This window comes from Spermophilus citellus (assembly GCF_964194105.1).
Source record: "Spermophilus citellus genome assembly, chromosome: 2".
Classification (NCBI taxonomy): domain Eukaryota; kingdom Metazoa; phylum Chordata; class Mammalia; order Rodentia; family Sciuridae; genus Spermophilus; species Spermophilus citellus.
Window position 1 is genome coordinate 10,867,604 of NC_138183.1, and position 16,642 is coordinate 10,884,245.

Genomic DNA, 16,642 nt, shown 5'->3' on the forward strand with positions numbered 1-16,642 from the left:
AATGCCTTCATCCACCCTAGACCTTCATCACCCTCCACGTTTCTGTAGCACCCCGTGGGCCAGGGCCGGGCCTGGGCGACTGCAGAAGGCACCAGTACCACTCAGGCAGGTGAACCTGGCCACTGTGTCCAAGAGACTGGACGTCCCAATCTCTTGCTAGCCACATTCATCAGAGCCCCCACGGACTGGCTCAAGTTGTTGAAGCAGCTTTTCTGGCTTCCTGGAGAGCCAGAAGTCCCTAGGAATAGATGGCCCTGGGTGGCCCTTACAGAACACGTGACAGGGCAACAGGCAGGCCAGTCCCTGTCTCAGGCCAGTGGATTCTGTCTGAGACGGCAGCCTTGCTCCCAGTCCTGGTCCTCCCAGTCCTCCAGCCTTTCTCCCAGTCTGTGTGCCCTGAGGAGCACAGAGCACACAGCATCACCCCTGGGGCCTTTTGAAGAACAAGACCTAAGAGATCATTTGTATTTTCTATTACTGATAATGAAGTCACTGAGGCTGGTGACTTTACAAAGCAAAGAGGTTCATTTGGCTCCCAGTCCTGGAGGTTCCAGGGCATGTGCCAGCGTAAACTCGCTCTGGTGAGGCCCTCATGGTGGGCACCACTGCAGTGGCGCAATGCAGAGGAGGGCGATCACACCATCAGACAGGCAGCTGGAGCGCAATCCAGTGACCAGGCTGGGGTTCTGTAACAGCTTGATCCCTTGAGAACCAACTCGGGGTCGCACAAGAACTACCATCTTTTGCCTGGTCAGTACCCCAGCAGCCCCAGCAGCCCGTCCCCGGCCCAGTGGGTCAGCAGCCCTGCCATGTGTCTTGGTTAAGGAGCTCCATGCCCCAGTAATGAGGGACATGTTTTGGGCAGTGGGAAAGATGTCAGCATGGGGGGGGGGGCGTGTCTCAGTGTCCTGGAGAGCTGGTCACTGTGTCCCAGGCTGTGGCCCAGTCTCCCCTCCATCAACATGACACCTCTTGCTTGGCATATCAGAGAATGCCCACCAGCCCCTCAGTTTCCTAATGAGCTTGACTTTGGGGCTCCCGGTGCCCTCCACAACTCACACGCTGTCCCTTCCCACTGCTGGGTGGAGCTGCTCTCCAGCCACAGACACAGGTAAGCCCCAGGGAGCAGTCGTGACCCAGGAGGCACCGACTCAAAGCCATGCGCTCCTGGCTGAGGCTCCATGACACTCAGCAGCCCTGGACTGGCCATGCGACGTGGCTCGTCCTAACGCACAAAGGTACAGGCAGACCTCTCCTCCTCTGGGCTCACAGGAGCCTGGGCCCATGGTCACGTGGTAGGCACCTCAGTGGGGGGGGGGTGGCCTGCACTTCTGAGGCCCCTCCCCAGCCCTCTGCGTCCACACAGGCCTTGTCTCCCCTCCACCGCTGAGGCTTGGGGCCTGCCGTTCTCCCCACCAAGTCCTGAACGCAGATGGGACCCGGGGCCCTGGGCATCTCCCGCCATCTGGCTGAGCCCCGCGCTGGAGCATCCCCCGGGGGACGGGGGACGTGGTGCAGGAGCCAGGGTACAAAGAGCCCCAGGATAAATAGATAAACACGAGCATCTTCCTCGGCTGCTACTCAGGGGGAAAGCCGCCTGCAAGCCGGAAGGGGCGGGATGGAAAATGCGCATGAATTTGAAGATGAAACCGGAGACTCCTGCAGGCTCGGCAGCTGCTGCGGGCTGCACCCCAAGACCCCTCGGGGTGACTTGTTCACAGTCCTCTGCCCTCAGGGAGGCCTCAGGGAAAAGGCTGGAGAACCGTCTTCAGGAGGAGGTTCCATCTTTACCTCAGAAGGCTCCGGAATGGACTCCCAGGCTGCCCCCTCCAGGCCTGCCCACACCCTGGCTCCCGGCCCCTGCCCCAGGCTTCCAGCCCATCCCCAGATTCCCATCCTGCAGCCGTAGTCTGCTCAGCCTCACCTGGCGCCAGGTCCCCGCGGGGGCCAGACACCTCAGTAAGGACAAGGAGCACTGACACCTGCTGTGCTCTGACTGGCCGGGTCCTGCTTCCTGCACTTCACCCCCTTCCTTCACATAACCCCAAGACAGGACCTGTTGTCCCATCACACAGATGAGAACCGAGGCACGGGGAGGTCAACGGGTTTGCCCAGGTCGCACAGTCACAGGTATAGTGCCAGCTGGGACCTCTGAAGCCACCACCCTGCATTCCTCGTGGGCTCTGATGAGGCTCTCTCCACTTGGCTGGGGCCGTAAGGATGTGTAGGGGTCCCAGTAGAGACCACTGGTCCCTAGGGAGACCTTGCCTCAGGACCATACCCAGCTACTGCCCACACCACCTTTCCTACCAAATCCCAAAGGTTTAATAAATGACCGTCACCAAGAGCAGTTCTGCTCAGAAACCAACGGGACCGGCTATGCCGAGCTCCCAGGGAAGAGGAGAGGCCCTCGTTTAGGAAAGCAGCTCCCTCTCCACCGAGCCCCAGAAAGGGAGCCCCAGAGGGGAAGGAGGCACAGCAGGGAAAGGCAGAGGAGGGGGAGGGAGGGGGAATGAAGGTTCTCGGGTCCTTTCAGTGGGCTGGGTTTGCTGCGTCCATACTGGGGCTACTGCTAGACCCATTTTGCGGATGTGGAAACAGGATCAGAAGAGGAAGCTGGATGCCATTTGGATGACAAGCTGCAGAGGGGACTTTAGACTCACACCTCCCTGACCCCGCAGCCCCTCCTCATTCTGAAGACTCCCCTTGACTCTTGGGATTCACTGGGGACATTGGATTTGGGGGACTTGCTTTCTGGCTGCTCTACCTCAATGGAAATCTGAGCCCCCTACACAAGAAATTGCAACCAGAAACTGCCTCTCAGGGGTTCAGATGCAGGAAGACCATGACAAAGGGCACCTGGAAGGACGGGGCATGGGGGCCGAGGAAAAACCCCACGGAGCATGCGTGCAGGCGCTGGGAGTAACACAGGGAGCCGCCTGCCCCTGGGATCCCGCGGCTCCTGCCAAGTTGCAGAACAATGAGCCAGAGGCTGCCAAGCCCAGCTCAGGGGCCGAAAATCTGTGGAATTCCAGACCCAGAGCCACAGGCCACGCTGAACACCACCTCGCAGAGGGCCTGCCTCACCGAGAGCCAGGGCCATGCATTCCCATGGCTCTGGGAGGCACGGGCAGTGCCCAGCCCAGCCAAGGTCCAAATGCTGGCTCAGTCTCCTCACCTGGCCTAAGAGCAAGATGAACCTCTCGGGGCCACGGGGAGGATCGCACGGATCATCAGATTGTGTAAAGAGCTGGGCGCAACGAGGAGCAGTTTGTGCTTACCCTTATTGAACAATGGAGGAGCGGCTGCCTCCAAATGATGGTCACGGGAATGAAGGCTCAGAGATGGGCAGGGGCTTGCCCCAGGTCACACAGCTGGTGGGTGCCAGAGAGGGACTGCTGGACTCCAAACCACCTCTCTACACCCTGCCCTGCCCAATACGCACAGGGACCACGGCTGCCTTGGCAAAGCCCTCTGAATGTCCCCCACTGCCGTGCCCTGGACAAGGAGTTTTACTGATGGGAGTGGCCCTAGGGAACCACAGGGGCCTGGTTTAACTCCCTGGAAGGGCTAGGCTGGGATCCGAGGTTCTAAGTGGCCTTTCACACCAGGAGTGTCACCTGGCCCTTGCTTACCTTCTAGAAACTTCACCTATGGGGAAATTCCACCTTTGCCTCCTGCCATACTTCACGGAGGCCAGCAGCTCCCTGAGGCCTCTCTGAAAGAGGACGTGCCAGGAGGGCTGTAGCCAGGACTCTGCCTGGTGTGGCCTTGGAAGCCGGCCCTGAGGGCCCGTGTGTTGCCCTGAGGACGAAAGTTCACGGCAATCGTTCCCGAGGGGTGTCAGCCACCCGTCTCCTGCTCCAGGTGGGCGTGCACACAGGCATGGGCAGGGCTCCTGATGTCCCAGGCCAGTGTGGGTCCAGTGCCTTCTCGTTCCACCCACTGGGCAGGGACTGGAGGTGGACAGGTCCCTGGACTCCCAGCTGACAGGGGCTGGCCTCCATGCTGGTTTCCCTGAGAAAAGCTCCTTCTCGGTCCCTGCCAGGTGAGCAGCTTCCCATCTTGTGTCCCCTGGGTGGGAGGCTGTCCCCAGCTGCCATGCACATCTACAGTCCTCCTTCCTCCCCAGGGAACTACCCAACACCAGTGCCAGCATCTAAGGCTATGTCCACGGTCTGACTGGCTCTGGGAGGAGGCGTCTGAGAGCCCTAGAGAGGCCCCACAGGCTGGCACTGCCCATCACTGCCCCTGCTCAGCTGGAGACCTGAGGCCCAGCAAGGAGATGCGCTCAGCAGCTCAGGGCGCCTGGCTGTGGGTGGGGTCGAGGCTGCATCAGCTGGCATCCACGGGTGACCTGACTTCTTGCAGGAAACCTGACAGGTGCCATCACCCTATTTTGTAGACGAGAAAACTGTGGCTCTGAGAAATATGACTTGCCAACCACACACTGGCAAGGGCAGCCATCTGAACCTCCTGCTCAGGTCAGCGTGGCTTGGCAACTAGAGAAAGGAACTCAGCTGACCTTAGAGTCCCTGCACGAGGTAAGGGCAGTGAGGGACGCCCCACCCTCAGAGCCTGGCAGGTGTCAGGCCTGGACTAGGCGTGCATCAAGGGGTGGGCCTACCACGTTCACCTTGGAGACGTCCTGGGCAGAGGCCGCTACAATCCATCGTGCAGAGGAAGCAATCAAAGTTGAGAAGTTTAAAGGCCCGGCCCTGGGCCACGCAGCGGAGGGCAGGTGGAATGGACACCTGAGAACTAGTCGGTCTGGGTCAATCCGTTCTGCCTTGCAAGAGGGTGTGAATGAGGGAACGAGGGAGGGGACTCTGGCCAGGGGTGTGGCTCTGGCTGTGGTGGCCTGCCCTGCCCAGTGCCCCTTCTCCTCTAGTCTTAAAGTTTCCCGTTTATCATTGTCATGAAGCAGTCACATCCCAGGCCAGTGCCGTGGGGCCTATTGAGCTGGAGGGGACGAGCCACAGATGGTGTCTGGTTTCCAAGCTGGTCCCATGGCCCCCACCCTCCCTCTCTCCCAAAGCAACACACGGTGCTCAGATTCGGTGGCTCCATTACCAGCGGAAGCCGGGCTTCTCTAAGGCACAGACTTCACCAAAAGCCACTCCGTGGAGGCAGGGCTCAAGCTATGCAGAGGTCCCTGACGTCCACCTCCCAGCCAGCAGGGCCTCTCTAGGGTGCACCTGAAGGTCCGGAGCTGGCAGGCTGGGGCCTTGCAGTGCCTCGGCTGCACGGGCACAAGTCTCTATCCCCTCAAACCCTGTCCCCAGCACCCCGCCCCACCCTGCCCACCAGGCTCTGTTGTCTTCACACATCAAAATGACCCTCACTTTCTCTCTGGCCAGAGGCCTCTCTGCAGAGCTTCAGCCCCAGTCACCAACACCACAGACACTGCACATGCAAGTCACCGGAAGGGAGCCCACCCTTCCCTGGGTCCCCGTCTCAGCGAGCGGGCTGCCTCCCTGTGTGCCCAGAGACCCAGCAGGAATCCAGGCGCAGCCCAATGCTTGCCTTCCTTGTGGCCCACCCCAGGCTGGCCTTGACCCTCCTCAGTGGGCCCTACAGCCCCCCGCCTACTTCACCAGCTCCACTCTCCCTCCAGCCCGCCTCGGAAGGCTTTCCTAACACACGAGTCTCACCTGCTGCTCCACACCCAAAGTGCAAGGCTCAAGGACTGTGTGCCCGAGAGAGGCTTGTTAGTTGGTGCGAGCTGCCCACAGCGTTAGCCGGTCCTCCAGAGCCCTGACCCACAGCCACGATGAAACCTGCCAGCCAGTGACACACGCCCCGCCCCTCCAGGCTTCTCCATGCAGCAGGCTCCACCTGGAAGACCCTGCACAACCCCCATGGGCAAAGTCACCCTCATCCGTGAAGACCAGGCCTCTGGACCTTCTCGGGGGTGGCACTTCTTGTGGATCTTCTCCTGAGCATTGATGTCCCCATCCATAAAGAAGAGCAGCTGGACCTCTCAGGGTGGCTGGGAGGTAGCAGTGGACACACAAAGGACACTTGGTTGGCACCAGGTCCCCTCCTCTCTTCTCCATCTAACAATGTCCACATGAGCTTCTCCCTAATGTCAGGCTGCTAGGGACACAACTGTTTCCTTTGTCACCCAGTCTTGCCTCCAATGCTGGCCTTTCTGAGCTGGGGCTGATGGTACCTCTCCACCCTCAGTGCCTCACCCAGGTTGGCACACAACAGGGATCTAGTGAGAGTCGGTCGAGTCAATTCTGCCCAGAAGGTGGCGGGGCTCCCCTGAGCTCCGGAAATCCCCAGGAACCTCAAATCCTCATTGTCACAGATCAGACCAAAGTCCCCAAGCAACTCAAAACAAACTGCACCATATACCACAGGGTTCCCAGGACCTTTGTAAAAATGAGGCGGCTCCTGATCACATTTCACTTCCTCCTTCCTAGGTAATAAAACCAAATTCTGGAAGAAGAAGAATGTAGGGGCTGTAACCATCTCGCGTTTCAGTCGAAGAAAGAGGCTCCTGGTTTCTGTCTGGGGAGGCTGGGCCTGGGGCCCTTGAAGACCAAGCTGAAGTCCGCTGAGCACTTCCTTTGTACATGGCCCACCTGGGACGTCTGCAGCCTGCCCCCATTCTGCAGACCAGGAAGCAGGGACACCGGGATCAACTGACTTGTCAAACTCTGGGAGTGGGTCAAGAGCATAGCCTGCACTTGAACTCAGAACTGATTCTCCAGAGAAAGCTGGACTCTCACTGCTGGGCCCCTCAGGCCCCCTAGCAGGCCACCATCCCAGTGACCCTGCCTCCCAGGAAACAGACTGCTATTTCTTCAAGACGGAGGCAGGCTCTCTGTCCCCTGCCTTGGGTGAACTGTGTCCTGGCAAACCTCACTCCTCGTTCAGTGCCCAACTGTCCAGGTGGCCTTCCTGGACTCCCACTGCCGGTCAGCCCCAGCTCCACAGCCCTGTCCGCCTAATTGTGTCTTCACCTCCTCAACATGGAGAGTCCCTGAAGGCAGAATCTCCAAGGACTGCTCACCTCCACACCCCGCAGGAGTAGAGAGTGGACGGGGAGGTCCATGGCTGCCAGGCTAGGAGAAGCCTGGTGCCCCCTGGCCAGCTCATCCAGGCGCCGGTGGGAGTGGGCATTTCAGAGCAGAAAGGCCTTTCCTGCCATGTCCCACCTTAGAGCACACTTCCCCCGGGGGGTTGGAGGGCCTCGGTGTCTGTCACCAGCTTGTCCTGGGCCCCAGCAGGTCCCCATACAGGGCAAGTTCTTGGGCTCTGACCTTCTCTAATTTCCTCTCCTGCAGAAAGGGACCCAGGCAGCTGGACCCCCCCAGTGGGGGATGGCAGCTTCCCCCCCGCCACCTCCTCGGAGCTCTGCTGATGCCAGGGATCACTCAACGTGAAACCAGCTGGCAGCAACCACCCTGCCCCGGGGTGGTGGCAAAGGTCCTGCCAGGTTCCTGGCACTGCTGCCCTCGCTGGCTACCCACTGGGCAGGTGGTCAAGCAAGCAGTGGGCAGATGGCCCCGCAAGCCCAGGTCTCTGGGGCCTGGCTCCCTGCCACTTGCTGAGCACACCCTGGGACAGAGGCGACAGGAAAGGGGGCCAGCAGTTCCCCCATGGCCGGAGGTCAGCAGAGGCTGCATACCTTTCCAAGTGGCTCCTGAGCTCGGAGAGGTCTGCTGGTCTCAGGACTGAGGGCAGGCGTGCAGCACCAGGGCCCCGAGGATCTGAGCGGCCTCTGTGCCCAGGCCGGTGAAGGACGGGGCCCTGCTGTGTGGGGACTTCCCCTCCCCAAGACGCCAGTCCCCGTACTCCTCCAAAAGGAAACTCCCCCGCCACACGCCGCTCCAAAAATAGCTCCGGCTGCCATGGCAAAAGGAACTCGTCACCACCGCCACAGAGCCTGCTGCTCACCAGGGGCTGTGAGTTGATGGCAGTGGCCAGCGGACAGTCTTGGACGACAACCACAGTCCCCTCTGGGATCACCCAGCCCTGCTTCCCCACCAGAAAACTGCAGCAGGCGGGCAAGGGGTGGCCCAGGGCGAGGGCGGTGGGCAGGCAGAGGCAGCACCTGTCCTGAGACCAACGCTCCGACCACCCCCCCCTCCCCGTCCCTGCTGCTCAGGCAAAGGGATGCACCCTCCAGGCGGCTGCCCCACCACAGGGCACCTGCAGCTGATGCTGGAAGAAAGCCATTTCTGGGTTCTGGGGCGGACCTTGTGCCCGTCCCCACCTATCCCTATCAGGGTCAACAAGTGCTAAGGAGTGTACAGATTCTGGCTGTCCTTTTAAAAGCCAAGGCTTCCCATTCTTTCCTGTGTCTGCTGTCACGTGACAGAATGGCTTGGTAGGTGCCAGTCCTGGGTTCAAGTCCTGGCTTTGCCACATCCCCGGTGTGTGACACGGTGTCTTCAAAGGCAAACCGGGAACAAGGACAGATAGCATCTACTACGCAGGGATGCTGGAGAGTCATGTGGCATTCCAGGGTGGAAAGTGCTTAGCTGTGCGCCTGGCACCTAACCACCGCCAATGGAGGGGTCACTGATTCTCACGACGTCATGACGTGGGCCCTGTGCTTCACTCTCCAAAATGGGTCCAGGGACTGAGGATGCCAGTCCCACCTGCCCTTCCCTCCACATGCCCTTCCAGCTGCCTCCTCCGTGTAGGGCCTGCACTGACAACTGGGATCCAGGGGCACTGTGGACCAAGACAAAGCTCTTCCTCTTACTGGGTCGATAGGACAAAGCCCTGGACACCCACAAGCCAGAGAAGAGCACACAAGTGTCCCAGCAAGAGGACTAACACCTCCTGCTCCTGGCAGTGCCGGGTCACGGCCAGCTTGTCACCACGGGAGGAGTCTGGGATGGCCTAGAAGACAGGTGGGACGGGACTGAGGGGAAGGGAGCTCCTGGCAGAGGACACAGTGGGCTCAAGGGCACAGTGGCTACGCAGGCCAGCCTCAGCCCGCAGTCCCCACGAAGAGCTCTGGGTGGCCACGCCTGCCTCCGCCTTCAGAACAAGAGCCACCTCTACTGGCGCCAACCACCCCCGGAGCCCCATCTGCAGCTCCGCTGCCGCTGGGACTGACACAGGCATATGGCAGCTGAGCCCCAGTGGACACGCGGAGCCAGATCCTGGCACCGGGCTCGGCCACCTGCCAGCACACCTTCCCCACCAGCCGGGCCCAACTGTCAGGCATATGCCAGGTGCCGGCCCCTCCGGCGGCTGCAGCTGGACCTAGGCCAGCCATCCACCCATCTGCAGGGGCTGTACTCCCCGCCCAGACCCTGACCGTGCAGCTCTCCCCAGGAGAAGGTGGCCACAGACCTGTGGCCTCCACGGCCTGCTAGGTGGGGGTCACCAGCCTCCATTCATGGAGCGGCTGGGGCTTCTGGCAAATCAGAGCAAGAGCGTCCATCAGTGTCGTGTGGCTGAGTGCAGCTCTGTGTGTCTGGGTGACAGTGTCTCCTCCGTCCAGTCCTGTGTGTTATAGGATTGGTGCCTAATCACAACTTCTAGGGTCACCTCCAGTGTTGCTGCCCTGGCCAGAATCCTCACTGGACCCAGAGTTGGGCCTAGGACATATATGGCCACTATTAACTCCACAAGAACCGTTCTTCCTTTGCGCCATGGCATGGATGGCCTGGTGGCCTGGTGTTCACATGGCATGGACTCTTACGGGGCTGCATGGTCTCAGGAAAGTCACAGCCTGTCTCTGGGCCTCAGTTTCCTCACCTGCAACACGGTAGGTGGGGCTCCACAGTCCAACAGGGACCTTCCTGTGCTGATGTGTTTCCTAAGGCTGACAGGGGCTTGGGGACTCTCTGAGGTGCCCTGGAACTGAGCTCGGGGATCTGGTACCCAGTTGTGCTCATTTCTGGGAGGAAAACCAGGTCTTCTGGGTCTGGCATTGCTAGGAGGATTTGTTCTCTGGCCCTGGGACACTTTGAGTCCCCTGCCCTGCACCCCCTGCCCTCGCTCTCCCCATGCACAGCCAGGCACAGCCTCCCGGGAACACAGCCATGGAGGTGGCGTGTGCATGGAGGAGGGGGTCACACACAGAGTACACCTCGGTGCCAGATCCTTCATGTATACTGGCAGCTGTGTGCCACCCTGCAAGGTAGACACTGTACCCATTTGGCAGAAGAGGAAACAGAGGCTCCAAGCCATCCTGTGACTCGCTGGAGGTGAATCAACTGGAGGGAGGCAGAGCTGGGCGGGTGCGGGCTGTGTGCACCTGGACTCCCTCTGCAGGACAGACTGGGCTCCTGCCCTCAGAGACGGAACAAGTGGGTGGGGGACCAAATCAGAGTGCTCCATGGTGTTGCTGGAGGAAGCCAGGGACCTCCAGGGAGGCAGCATGCTAGATCCAGGTGAGGAGGTGGGCAGGACGCCCAGCACAGAATCTGGAGTCGGAGAGCCCAAGTTCAAACCCTGTGCTGCCTCTGTCTAACCACACAAGGTTGGTCTGTCCCAAGGTCACTTCTTTGCAGTTCCTTCCTCTGTGAGCAGGGGCCACAGTAGTGTCCACCTGGTGGGTTGTTGAAAGCCTGAAGACATGTGGGCAAAATGCCAGTCTAGGACCATCAGGGCCAAGTATGCACAAGAGCTCAGTAAACACGGCTCCTGCTGTCCTGTGGTCCCTGACCCACACCACAGCACCCAGCAACATGAGATCCTGCAGCAACCCAGCTGCGAGCCCACTGCTTACGGTGAGGCCTCTCTCTGCAGGGACAGCCAGGCTGTGGTCCGTGGGCTAGGCAGGGGGCATCCAAGGCCTGATGCTCGAGTCTTCACAGAGGACAGGGAAAGCCGCACTTTCTCCCAGAAGCCGGTACATGGTGGCAAAGCATTTTACAAAGTTACCAGGACCATGAACCTGCACTCCCCTCCCCCTACCATCTCAATAAAATAAATCTTGGCCAGAGGCTCACAAGAGGCCCTGTATATTTACATGACAACCGTGCCTCATGATCACAGGGCACGTGGTTCCGGCAGGCGGCATGTGGCAGGGATGACAGGGGTCCTAGGAGAGTCACTATTTTCCAGTGACTTTTATTGTCCATTATATCCCAGCATTTACAGGGCTCTGCTCTGGGCTGGGCAGGAGTGTCACACACGGTGGGGCTGGTGGAATATTCTAGCTGCGATGCTGCAGACCCTTCCTGGGGCTCACCTGGGTAGCCAGGTCTTTGTGTGATACTGAGACCCCAGGGATCTCCAGGCCCTCAGGCAGGGGAGGGCTGTGGGATCTAAAGCACAGACAGCCCCACCAAGCCACCGGTTTAGCTCCAGCCTGAAGTCCCAGCCCAGGGACACCCCCTTGGCTTCGCTGGGGCATAGGGAGCTGTGCAAAGGGGAGGGGACAGAGATGTGCTAAGCTGGTTACTACCGGCTCGTGGTGGCTGCTTGTTCAATTTTTCAGGAATTATGCGAGACAGTTAATATCACATTGGCTGCCCAAACTCGACCATGGGAGGAGTCTTTACACCATGGAAATTGACAAATGTTACAAATCAGGGGTTGGTACAATACCCCGCCCCTAAACATCCCATGGCACTTCCCAGGTGGGGGAACCCATTATGAACACTTCAAAGGACATGTGGGCTGAAGAGTCAGGAGTGACTCCTAGCTTCCTCAGCTACTTGTCACATGACCTTGAGTAAGTTATTCTCTTTTGAGCCTCTGTTTCCTTATTTGTGAGGTGGGCACACCTAAACTTCTGGGCCAAGTTCCCTAGGTGATGCTTGGCATACAGTAGGGGCTTAATAAATGATAACTGCTACTCATCTATCTACCCAAAACACAACTGAGTACCTGCTTTGTATAAGATACTGTCTATGTGACAGGGATACAAATATGCCCCAGGAGGTGATAGATGCCACCACATTCTTCTCATCTGGGCAGTTCTTGATGGTCTTCAGTGGGATTGGGGTCAATCTCTTATGGAACCTCATGGACACCTTGAAAGGTGGGCAGAGCCAGAACAGTGTCCATTCCTGAGATGAGGAAACGGGGCTATGGGGAGCCTGGCTTGCAGGAGGTCCCTGAAGAGGGTAGCAAGGTAGGGCTCAGCCCCAGGTCCCCATGCCTCCTGCTCTGGGCCCGTGGTAGCATCTGCCTATCAATTCCCGGGCCCAGCCAGGCAGCCCTCTCCAATGGCACCAGGCCACCCAGTGGGCAGGGGACTCCAAGTCTAGGATCCTGTTACAGTCTAGGCTCATGGCCTCCTTGTTCTAGATCTTTCCCCTTCTAGGCCCTGGGACCCTCCTCAAAAGACCTAGAGGGCTACACCCCAGGTGCTCTTGAGCCCCATGATTGTGGGACTGTCTCTAGGCTTCCTGGCCTGGCCAAGCGTCCCTCAATTCAGGGAGGACTTGGGCAGATCAACATCCACCGTGCCTCAGCTGGATCCCGGGCAAGCCAGGGCCTTGTGGCATGAAGGCAGAAGGGAGCGAGCCAGGCAGGGCTCTCAGACACCATGCTGGGATCCCCACCTCCTCCTGCCAGGCAGGGCCCACCCACCTCTTCCACAGATGAGGAACCTGAAGCTCAGAGGGGCACATCTCTCCCCCAATGGTAACCCCCAGAGCTGGGATTCCACCCTGGGCTGGCAGTTCCAGAGAGCAGGGCTGGGGTGCCCAGCAGAAGACAGGAAGCTAGCAAGTCCCCCAGTTTAGACCTGGAGGCCCACATACTGGATGCTCCCGGCCACCCAGCCTCAGCCCGAGTGGCTGATGAGCACTTCAGTGCATCAGGAGAAAAGTGCATGCAACCTGATGACTCATGTAACCTTTGACACGGGAGGCGGACGGAAGTGGGCAGCATTTCTGGTGGGTGTCACCTGTTTCCTAGAAGGACGCGTCACCAGCTTCTGTTTAGTCAGTACCTGCCCGACCCACCATCCACCACAATCTGCATCTGGCGTGGTGCTGCTCAGCTGGCCTTCCCTGCAGCAGTCACAGCCTGTCCACAGGGGACACCTCACTTAAGGCAACAGGCTGGGGAGCGGGTGCTGGCTCCGAGACACATGGCAGGGTCTTAAGTCTTCAAAACTCCTTTGCCAAGTGGTTAATTTTTCTGTTCGCAGGGACAAGGGAGGAGAGACCATCTAGAGCTTTGACAGAAAGAGAAAAGGAAGAAAAAGAAGTCACGGGTAAACGGAATTGCAGCCAGGCCCCGCCAGCTTGAGGAGGCAGTCTGGATTCCTGCGGGCTGAAGGGTCACGCGACTTCCTTTGCAAAAAGGCAAGGTTGAAACAGTCTGCCGGGGCGGGAGAGGGGGAGTGTCCACGAGACCAGGGATCATGAGTTTCAGCCCTGGCTGCCCTACTAACTAGCTGGGTGACCAGAAACCAGTCCTTGGCCCTCTCTGGGCCTACGTTAGTCCTATTTGTTTATTCTGCACCAAGCATTGTCCTTGGAATGACCTTCACCTCCTTAATTCCCACAGCCAGCCCGAGACACAGATAACAACTGTTCGCACTTTATGGAAGGGGAATCGGAGACGGGACGGTAGGTGGCCTGGTGCAGGTGGAGGAACTGGGTGCTTCAAGTCCAGAATCCCTGCTCCTAACCTCTGGGTGGCAGGTCCTCTAGCTGCAGCAGGCGCTGGCTGGTCCCTAACGTCCCTCCTGTCCTAACAGGCTTTGCACCTGTGGCTTGGAGGCCACGGGTTAGCCAGCAGGCCTGGTGTGGAGAGACTGAGCCGCTCCCTCAATCCCGCCTCGGCTCCCATCTGCCGTCTTCTCTGTGAATTCCGATGTCTTTGCTGGGCTCAGCAGCCTTCCTAAACCACAGGCCAGGAGCGCCTCAGGAGGCTCCCTGGGTCACAGAGGCCATCGACCTGGCTCTTTGAGCCCTGCTGAGAGCTGCAAGTCCAAGCAGGAACGGACAACCCCACTGTGATGTCCGTTTTGGAGTTTTACACTCAGGCCGGCCTCTGGGACTGCAGGAGGGAGACCGCCATTCAGGCATCCAAGAAAGAGAGAAAAAAAAAACATCTATTCATGGGCAGACAGAGCCCGCTCTGTGGAAGCGATGCTACCAACGTGACAGGCAGCCCAGCTGTGCAAGGGACTCCCGAGAAGCCTGACCTCGGAGCATCCACGTGGAAGGCTCAAAGGCTTGGGTGGTCACCAAGCTTTACAAACACGCCTGGAGGCGCCACCGTGCGATTCCAAGGAGAGTGCAGTTCTGACCCAAAACCTGGGCTTGTCTTCCAAAACAAAATTCTTCCGACAACAGACATTTTTTGGCTTAAACAGACGGCCGATCCGTTTTGCTCTAATCTCTAGAGTGAGGAATGCTCACGCTAAGAAGAATCAGCCATGAAATCACAGGCGCCTACCCCGGGGGGCACGCTGAGCCACATGTTTGGGTTCAGCGGCTCCCCCCCCCCCCGGGACGTGGGTGTTAACGTCTCCATAAGAAAACTGAGGCTCAGAGAGGCGCCAACCCACACAGCTGGGTCAGCTGGGTCAGCTGGGTGATGGCCGAGGAGGGGATTTAAGACCCAGTGCCAGGGCCTGGGAATGCAGCTCAGAGGTAGGTGGCTTGCCTAGCGCACGAGAGGCTGTGAGTTCAGTCCCCAGCACCACACGCGCGCGCAACACACGCACAAGCACGCACACAATCAGTGCCTGTCTGGAGTGCACAGCAGAAGTCCCAGCAGAATCTGCGCCATGGAGGTTGAGAGGACCTCTCACCTGACGCAGGAACGCAGGGAGAGCTTCATGGGGCAGTGGACGCTGTCTCCGGCCCAGATGGACTACTCTTCCCTCCACAGGCACCGGGAGAATCCCCTGGGAGCAGGTGGTGAAGGGGAGGGTCCAGCTACCACACCACCAGCTTGCGGGCAGCTGGAACCCACAGCGCAAATCGCTGGAATCCATTAGCTGTGAATCTGCGCTGAATGCCCAGAAAGTTCCGGAGCTTCCTTCACACCATCTCGGCAACATCAGATCATCACGAAACACTCTCTCCTGCAGGTGCTTCTAGCTTCCATTCCAGTCGTAGTGGAGACCCCGGCCCACTTATTTGGGGCCTCCTGTCTCACTGGGCACCTTGGAAGGGCCCCCATAGAAGCCGCCAGTCCATATCCTGTGTTTCTAAGACAAACCCAGGCATGCAGCAGAGCAGTGCCGTGCCCAGGGGCATTCAATCCACACACCCTGGGCGCCTACCTCGTGGCAGGCAGGGGACCAGTCTCTGTCCTCAATGGGCCCCTCTGTTTAGAGGTGGGAGTGTTATACACCAAGAACCACGACCCCTGTGACCGCCGCTTTGCACCCCCGGGTGTGGAAGTGCAGGGGAAGCTCTGTGCAGGCTGCCCGGGCTCTGGGAGCTTTTCCTCAGAACAGGAAGCAGCTACAAGTGGAGGGGCAGGGCGGCGCTCCAGGCAGACGGCAGAGCACGTGCAAAGGCCTGGACGCCAGGCGGGCCCAGCCGAGCTATGGGACAGAGGTCGGAAGGGCAGCAGTGGCACCAGGACAGCAGGAGGAGGGAGCAACGGGGCGTGGCAAACACCGGCACGTGGCTGGTATGGGGTGCAGAGTCAGGACTGAAAACGGCTCTCTGGACGCCCCCTCCTATGGTGCCAAGCCTAGGAATAATGTCAGTAGACCACGTGACATCTGTCCCCTGCCCAGTGTGACATGTACACACCCGACCTCCCCACCTGTGCCTGGTCATCTCCAGTGTCCACGTGTCCACAAGATGGGAGGAGGAAAGACCTAGAGAATCCCCTTCTCAGGAGGCCCTGTGATAGGACCTCAAAAGCTGAGCTCCAAGACATACTCTCTTATTTGGCAAGTACTTATTGAGCACCTACTGTATGTCAGTTCGCACGAAGCTAAGCACAATCTTCGCATGGGTTGTCACAACTCCTAAGTCACCTCACTGTCCTGAGTCCTTCTGATGTGGGCAGGGCTGGGATGTTACCAGTTCAGGGAGGGAGAGGAGGCTCTGAGGGGAGCAGGCTTGTGGGAGGCGTCGGGCTGCGCTCATCCGGAAATGTCTGGCCACACAGCCTTTGCCAAAGCAGATAAGGGTCGTTGGGGGAACGAAAGGGCCTGGATTCCCTCCTTCCTGCCCCACACGCTGACCTTTATCCACAAAGCGGGGGAGAGGGACCTCACTGGTGGGTACTGCTGGGAATGGTGGGGTCCTGCTGTCGTTGGGAGGGGCCGCTCACCAGGGCTGACGCTTGTGCTGAGCTTTGAGAAGCTCTTGGCCCTCAACTGTCCTAGCTGATGCCACCAAAGTATTACATGGATGGCCTGTGTTTAAAAACAAATGAACTGCTGAAGATGGCCTACTCACCTGCCTGTCCCACGCTCACCCCCAAGTCCAGGATGAGTGGGCTCTGCAGTGAGGAGCCCCTGTATCTGCTGAGCCTCAGGGTCTAGAAGGTGGAGGTGACATGGCCTGTACCTACAGCCCCTCACTGTGGGGTGGCTCTCTCGCTAGACTCCGCTCCTCATGTGCAACTGTCCCTCCACAGGACGGCCAGCAGACTCCCTGGACCCGCCGGCCTGCCCTCCCTCCTCCCTTATACCCCCTGAACTGGGTTGCACGGTGTCCCCCCAGAACTCATGTCTACCTGGAACCTGGAAATGTGACCTTATTTGAAGTATCCACAGTTC

General features: G+C 59.1%; 1 protein-coding gene across 2 annotated transcripts in view; it reads right to left on the bottom strand.

The window, feature by feature from the left end:
- The window catches only part of NEK6 (NIMA related kinase 6), a 74,294-nt gene that overhangs the window by 36,858 nt on the left and 20,794 nt on the right, over window positions 1-16,642 (bottom strand). Inside the window, exon 1 of one of the 2 annotated variants that reach the window (XM_081274374.1) lies at window positions 7,643-7,794. The exons of the other annotated variant lie outside the window; for it this stretch is intronic. The gene's annotated coding sequence lies outside the window, so the exon portion shown is untranslated. Of the gene's footprint in view, window positions 1-7,642; window positions 7,795-16,642 lie in introns of those variants that run through there. 2 annotated transcript variants of the gene reach the window in all.